The 8,565-nt window shown below is 36.2% G+C and overlaps 1 pseudogene; it reads right to left on the bottom strand.

Moving 5' to 3' along the window:
* Positions 1–5,364: 5,364 nt before the first annotated feature.
* Positions 5,365–7,152, bottom strand: LOC143579814 (CENP-B homolog protein 2-like; annotated as a pseudogene).
* Positions 7,153–8,565: the final 1,413 nt, after the last annotated feature.

Raw genomic sequence — 8,565 nt, 5'->3', positions numbered from 1 at the left:
AAGTAAAATGGGCATCATGAACTCACCTGAGATCAACCAAACACCAGCAACGAGCTAGGAAATCTCTAAGTGCACACTCATAAGTAAGGGCCTGTAAATTGTACACAACGCGTTACTAAACTAGACCGTAAGAAACACACTTGCCTAACGGGCCGCTCAGGCCCAACAACTTGGCCCGATGCCCAACCCATACTCTTTTACTTTACCTCTGCCCCTAAAACCTTTCAATTAACCAAATCCACCCTATGATCATGATCGGGGCTAACCATGATGCATAACTCACCCGTCGGTATGCAAATCGAGCCGAATACGCACGTACTAAATCTTAAAAACCAATTGTCAAACAAATCAGCCCCAAATGAACCAAATTCCCATCTTAACCTTTTCACACATCATAATTATGTCCCCCGAGTTGATAGGGTTGACGGCTCCTTTTTACAACACTCACTTTAATGTTTAAATGACAATTTGCGCACAACCGACTCGATTAACTAATCACCAACCTAATCAGCCCCGAGTACCAAAAAAATAATTTTCCCACAGCCCTTAAACCCCCCTAGGGCTGTACAAACTGATTCGGTTAGTCATTCAATCGATTAACGCATCAAACTCAACAATTGACGATTCTACACCCAATAAACCCTAGTTTTCGAACTAAAATCGATTGACCGACCTAAACACCTTCAATGAATATTGTTTTTAAGTATGATGAACCACACATACCTAAGAGGATTTTGGTGCAAAAACCTCACTCAAAACAGTCCCGGAAACGCTTAATTGGACAGCCACCCGGTTAACCTAAAACAAGTCGTTTAACGATCAATACGCGCAATATAAAGGTCAATTAAGGTGTAAAAGACATGGGGAATCATAAAACCGACCTTGAATTGAAGTTTTTACGGTTGGAATGGGCGCCCTTCTCCCAGCCCGGATCCAGCTAGGTTCTATTGATCATGTCGAAGATTTTCGAGCAGGGGGGGGGGGTCTTGAGGTCCGATCGGCTGCGCAGGGTTAGGAGTTAGGGTTTTATTTTTTTTTTTTTGATATAAAATAAGAAGTTTCATTCTAGCCCCTCAAGTATAAAGTGTAAGGCATCTTGGAGGAAAAGTTACATAATTTTAACGTACCGGGATGACGTAAAGGCTGCCGAGAAACGTCGGTTAAATCCCGAGAATAATACATACTTTACCAGCTTTAACTCTTGGAACCGAATTTAACGGGCGTTACATATTCTCTTCAAACAATTTTAAAGCCTTTCTTTTCTCTTTCTTCCGACGGTGATCGATGGTGCGATTAGAGGTACAGCCATTGCCCTGGTGTTTCCGGCGGCTTTACGGCCTTCATAACGGCGGCGGTCGGTGATGGTAGTTGCCTTCAATTTCATTGTCACCCTGGTTAAGTATTTGTTGCCTGCACTTATTCTGGTGGTTCAAGGCAACAGCTTCTTCTCTGTTATGTCTTTAATTTTGATGACAATTATGGCTTCCATTTAGTCGATGTTGAAGCAATGAGGGTCTCCTGAGCTTCGATCGGCGTTTAAAAACCCTAAATTTTGACGGCTATGATGTATGAATTTGCTGGCGGCCATTTCCGGCCGTTTAGGTGTTGGCAGACCTATGGAAAACAGATTGTGGGTCTTTCTATCTAATAAATTAGTCTATGGCTGTGATAATGATTCAGTTTTTGGCGTGGCAACTTTTGTCGCTGCCACGAAACGGTTCTGAGCCTCTTATTATTGTACCTTTAAAAATTCTTTTTAGGGCTATGATGATACTTTGTGAGCCATTGGTTTCTTGATGGATGGATTCAATGATGATTTGGTTGTTGGCCAACCATGATGTGGTCAGAAATTTGTACATTATGCTATAGAGATTGTGAATTATGCTATGAAAGTTGTATGTTATGCATTACATGCTGTATAATTTGTTGTACATGTTGAATTGAGTTTTGAGCGTTACATGTGTTCTGTTGGTGTATTATTTGTGTCGCTGGCACCATTTTCAATTACTTACATTTTCTTTACACCTATATTCTCTGCAAACATTTTAAAAGCCTTTCTCTTCTCTTTCTTCCGACGTTGATCGATTGTGCGATTAGAGGTACATTGTGCTGCTGTTGCCGGCGGCTTTATGGCCGTCATGGCGGCGGTATCGGTGATGGTAGTTGCCTTTGATTTCATTGTTACCCCTGTCATGTATTTGTTGACTGCGGTTGCTTTATTCTGGTGGTTCTAGGAAACAGCTTCTTCTCTGTTATGTCTCTAATTTCAATGACAATTATGGCCTCTATTTGGCCAATGTTGAAGCAATGACGGTCTCCTGAGCTTCGATCGGCGTCTAAAAACCCTAAATTTTGAATGCTATGATGTATGAATTTGCTGGCGGCCATTTTCGGCCGTATTTGGTGTTGGCAGACCTATGAAAAACAGATTGTGGGTCTTTCTATTTGATAAATTAGCATGTGGCTGTGATGATGAATCGGTTTTTGGCGTGGAAACTTTTGTCACTGCCATGAAACGGTTCTGAGCCTCTTATTATTAAACCTTTTAACATTCTTTTTAGGGCTATAATGATACTTTGTGAGCCAGTGGTTTCTTGGACGGATGGATTTGAAGATGATTTGATTTTGGGCCAACCATGATGTGGTCAGAAATTTGTACATTATGCTATAGAGATTGTGAATTATGCTTTGAAAGCTGTGTGTTATGCATTACATGCTGTATTATTTTTTGTACATGTTGAGTTGAGTTTTGAGCTTTACACGTGTTATGTTGCTGTATTATTTGTGTCATTGGCACCATTTTCAATTACTTACATTTTCTTTACACCTGTATTCTCTTCAAACAATTTGAAAGCCTTTCTCTTCTCTTACTTCCGACGGTGATCGATTGTGCGATTAGAGGTACGGCCATTGCCCTGTTGTTGTTGGCGGCTTTACGGCCTTCATGGCAGCGGCGGTCGGTGAAGATAGTTGCCTTCGATTTCATTATTACCCCTGTCATGTATTTGTAGCCTACGGTTGCTTTATTCTTGTGGTTCAAGGCAACAGCTTCTTCTCTGTTATGTCACTGCTTTTGACGACAATTATGGCCGACGTTTGGCCGATGTTGAAGCAATAACGGTCTCCTGAGCTTCGATCGGCGTCTAAGCACCCTAAGTTTTGACGGCTATGAAGTATGAATTTGTCGGCGACCATTTCCGGCCGTATTTGGTGTTGGCAGACCTATGGAAAACAGATTGTGGGTCTTTTTATCTAATAAATTAGCCTGTGGCTGTGATGATGATTCAGTTTTTGGCGTTGCAACTTTTCTCGCTGCCATGAAACAGTTCTGAGCCTCTTATTGTTATTATACCTTTTAACATTCTTTTAAGGGCTATGATGATACTTTGTGAGCCATTGGTTTCTTGGACGTATGGATTCGATGATAATTTGATTGTTGGCCAACCATGATGTGGTCCTGTTTGACTAATCTGTACTATTCTTTTTATTTTGTGCTTGGCTTTGTTGTATTTGGTGCGTTATATGTTGTACATATTGTGTTGTTGTTAAGAGTTTTACACGTGTTGTTATTGCTTTAAACGCCTGTCTCATATATGAAGAACCTTGAAATTATAAAGAGAAATACAGAGACAAAAAAATGGGCATTGCCCTACCGTTGTCAGAGTCTTCGGCTGTCTATGGCAGCGGTAGACTTAAATTGTGTGGTGCCTTCTTTGTTCTTTGTGTCTCACGTTGAACCTTTTGCCTTAAGTCCATGATGATCAGAATGTGACCGTGATGATGATCTGAGTCTGGAATTGTTTAATAAAGGGTTATGATGATGATGCCTGAACCTCCATAACTTTCGTATGTTTCGATTATTTTTTACTCTTGAAAGTCAAAAGATTTTGTTGGTGAAGATCAGTCAATCACTAGATTGTTTTATGAAGGGCAGTAAGTATAGACGAAAAAGTGTTTACTCAAAGTTTGGATGTAAATAAATTTCTGATGTCATATGACGAATCAAATAGTCTAGTGTTTTTTGTTTGTTCTTCCTTCTTTGTCTAAGCTGGTCTTGCACTTGCTTGGATTTTAGATTGCTACAAAATACCGGTCTAGGTTTGAAGAACAGTTCTTGCAAAAACATCAATTGCAGTATTCTTGGTAAAAACCTTATTAGTGATTTGAAAACCGATATTAGTTCAGTTCAGGTCCAAAATTGGCCTGCAATATGATTGTGGAGCTGATCTGTTGTGCCTTTGAATTACTTATTGACACGCGTGCTTTTAGGCTCAGATTTAACTGCAAAATGGCTAAGAGGTTCAATTTAGGGGTGAGCAAGAATTAAAGTGATGCTGCTGCAAGCTTAACTCAGTGATGAATGATTTAATTTCTGACCAAACGAAGTGTATGTTTATCTACTCACCTGTGTACTTTCAGTTTGGCAAAATTAATTGGTATCTTAGGTGGATACTGTAATGCTTTTTGGTAGCACTAGGATGGTTATTTGCTTTTATAGTCATTTTATTTCTTTGTTTCTTAGTAATTAGTTTCTTATGTGTTACAGAAGGTGGATTGGTTTTTTTATGATTGTTGTTGGCTGCCTTATGTTTGCAGGTGAAGTTCTGCCTGATTTGTTGTTTATTTCTTTTGTTATGTTAATCATTCATTAATGCCTATTTTTCAATTTCAAAAACAAGTTGCTATTTCTTTTACTGAAGGTGTGAAAGACGCAAAAATCAATGGAAAAAGCCTATCTTAACCAGAGGCATCTTTCTACGCTCCTGCTACAGTACTTTCCATTGTTTCAACAGACGATGTGCCGGATTCTGTGACAACGTGGTTGCAAAATTGCACAAGCGAAACAGGTGCGGGTCATGCAGGCGGCGCGCTAATCTCACGGGGTGAAACCTGAACGGTTTGATTAATATTATATTGTTTTTTAAACGCTTTGTTACATGATTTTTTTTTGTATTCACAATATGGTTTTGTCTTCTTTTTAAATGTTTTGAGCACATTAGTTCTTTTTGTGGGTTTTGATTAATATTATATTGTTTTTTTTTCTTTAACTTTTAGTCACCTGATTTTTTTTTATTAACATTATGGTTCTTTTTAAAATTTTTTGAGCACATAAGATCTTTTAAAAGATTAGCAAGCGACAATGGTTTTGTACTCGAACTTTCTTATACAGTAGAAACTCGATAAATTAATACTCAATTATTTAATAAACTCTCTAAGAAAATATTTTTTGCCGGTCCCGACTCAGGGATAGGGTGCTGAATTAATAATTCGCTAAAATTATAAGATAATACATTTTTGATAATTTCTTTAGACCCCATATAAAATATAAATTAATAATTCATTATATATAACATATTACATGAATGATTTATGAAGGTTTCTTGAAAAATGACTCAATTGTCTTTTGTTTTTTGTTGAAATCAATTTCCCCTTGAATCTCGTCTCTAATTTTCCTTAGCATGGTAAGAACTTCTGGTGTTGTTTTCTCATAGCTCAACAAGAAATTGTTCAATGTGATTGCCGCTTTAATAGCTTCGTTTCGCGAAGGGGGCTCCATTGTAAAACTTTCATCATCTTCTTCATCGATATCATCTTTATTAATTCCAATAACGCTTTCAATAATTTCTTCATCAGTCAACAACTGTGCAACTACATTTTCTTCTGGGTGAGTCAGAACATCTTCGACATCCATTGCATTGTGATAACCCAACTCTTTGATCAAATTCTGGAGTTCTTGAGTGCTTTCACCACCTTCATCTGAGTTCTCAAAAGTCATGTTATCTGTTGATCGAAGTTTACAATGACGAAAGCAGTTCGCAATTGTATTTGCACGAACATCCATAGTCCATGCTGAAATTGTAAGATTCATTGCATCTAATACATTTATTTTTGCTGGATTTGGAACCCCTAATTCATAACCCTCCAAAAGACTTCTATAAAATCGACAACGATAATGCATCTTAAAAGCTCGTATGATCCCCGCGTCACAAGGTTGAATTTTTGAAGTTGTGTTTGGTGGCAAAAAAAAATAATTCAACATTTCGTAATCTTTCAATAATTTTTGGATGAGCAGGGAAATTATCCACAATCAAGAGAATTTTTCTTCCAACCATTTTTTTATCAAGTTGGCGAACATATTCTTCAAATAACACACCAGTCATCCAAGCTCGTTTGTTAGCACGGTACTCACAGTTCAGACTGTTCAAGTTTACATTCTTGAAGCACCTTGGTTTAGCATATTTCCCAATAATCCATAAAGGAAGTTTTTCCAAACCGTCCTCATTACAGCAAATAGCAACAGTTAGTCTTTCCTTTTCTTGTTTTTTCCCTTCAAGCTGCATTGTTGCAAGGGAATGATCCGGTTGAAGTCTAAAAAAACAAACCTGTTTAAGATCAAAACATGTAAATAATTACATCACTAAAGTACAAAATATAAAATAAAATAATAAAAAACCAAACCTGTTTCATCCATATTAAAGATGTCTATCATTTCAAACTGATCAACTTTTTCTCTTATGGATTTTAATTTGTCCTCCATGCCCTCCATTTCAACAGATCCACTCTCTCCAAAACGCCGGAAATTTTTAATTCCATATCTTGCTTTGAACTTTCCAAGCCAACCAATAGAAAAAGTAAAGTCTGGAGTATCCACTGGATACATATCTTTCATGAACTTTTTCGCCTTCTCGATGATTAGTTCACCTGTCATATTTACATGTTCTTGATATTAAAGAATCCATTCATAGAGAGATTTTTCTAGGTCAGGAAATTTTTCCGGTTTGTCTCGCTTAACATTGCCTCTTTCGGGAGCAAGTGAGAGATACTCTAAAGAACGCTTAACTGTATTCGATATTGTCGCTTGACTCACCTGCAAACCATAGTTACTATGAACCTATTCTTGCAATTGCTTTTGAGTGAGACTTGGATTATCCTTGTTGTGCTTGCATAATGCTCTTCGAATCTCATCTGTCATTGTTGTTTTTTCACACCTTTAAGATGGGAAGCCATGTTGTGTGTATGATTTGTTTGTGTTAACCTATTTTGATCTTGTATTTATATAGAAAATATTTTTAATGTCCATAAAGTGATACATTGAACACAAGAAGCATAATAAGGTGGGAGATTGAAGGTTTCTTTCAAATTGGGCCGTTCATTTGATATACATGCATTGTATACAACAATTAAGTGGAAGCTTGAAAGGTGTTTGTAAACTAAGTATTCTACTATAAATTAATAAAATATTAATTAATATATAAATTAATAATTATTAATTTATCGATTAATTAATAACTCTTTTAATTAATAAATTTTGGTGGTCTCAAGTGTATTATTTTATAAAGTTTCTACTGTATAAAGTAAATTAACTGTATTAGTGCTACAATTCTCTTTTGTAAAATACAACGCTGCAATTCTCTTTTGTAAAGTACATCTAAGAAGTAAATGAAACAAATATTTCCTATTTTTATAACAAATGTCTACTAAAACTAAACCATAAACACAAATCTCTACTAAAACTTAACAATCCCCGCCGCAACGCACAGAGTCTAAATTCTAGTTTATATTAATTTTGTAAATTAATTTTTTTTATTAATATGACCGTTTATAATAGTCAAAAAGAATATAATAATATTGGGTTGACAATTTAATTCTAGTTTTACATTTCTGATGATGCTTATGCCCATGATGATGTCCAATTTGCTTTTAGTTGCGTCTTCATATTTTGGTTGTGATGATGCTTATGTTGCGAATCAACAAAGAAAAGAAACAATTATTCCTTTACAACCAAAATGCACAACATGTAAAGCACCCTTTCAACCATTTAAACATGAAGTACATGTTAAGAAGCATTGAGTACATGTTAAAAAGCTATCTTTCAATATATATATCGAACGATTAGAAGGAATTAACTTTGACTTGGATTGAACTTTTGGAAGTATGTTGGTTATGTTTGTGATTCTGCTTCTTCAGCTCTATTTATGGCTATGATGATGTTCGAATTTGGCTCCGCAATGTATTTTGTAGCTGTGATACCGATCTGAGCCTCAAGTTAGCAATTTAATACTCTTTTGTTTTGCTTGTATCTTCTTCACGGTTACTTTTTGCATCATGCTATTCGTTTAGTTGGTTAACTAACTGGTTAAATTGTACACTTTAAAATAAAGTTTCCTTATTCAAAAGTAAGGTTGCAAAAAGCATATTTTCAAGGTGTGTCTTGCTAATTAACAACTCAATTTTAAAGGTTGTTGGATAGTATTACAAATATGATTGCAATAGTACAAGTACAGAAGGTGGTAGATGTGGCAACTAGACTGTTGCGCGTGCCTTATGCTTTCGATTTGGTATTACTACATTTCAAATACTGTGTTTAAACTAACTTTACATATACTTATTTGCATTATAGTGCAGGTTGAGTTGGATTTGATTGTCTTTTTTGCTTAAAAGAAGTTATGTTGAATTCGCATGTGAGTGTCACTTGATTCATATGGCTAATTTAGATTTTTTAACGAGTCAAAATTATCACATCTACCAGTTTGGCCGGTTAAACAACGTATAGCAAAAACTGAC

This window comes from Bidens hawaiensis, unplaced genomic scaffold, assembly GCF_021521415.1.
Source record: "Bidens hawaiensis isolate Kalapana, Puna unplaced genomic scaffold, B.hawaiensis_p1.1 tig00001463_1, whole genome shotgun sequence".
NCBI lineage: Eukaryota > Viridiplantae > Streptophyta > Magnoliopsida > Asterales > Asteraceae > Bidens > Bidens hawaiensis.
Note: the sequence above shows the minus strand (reverse complement) of the source record. Positions and strands in the feature narration are given on the sequence as shown.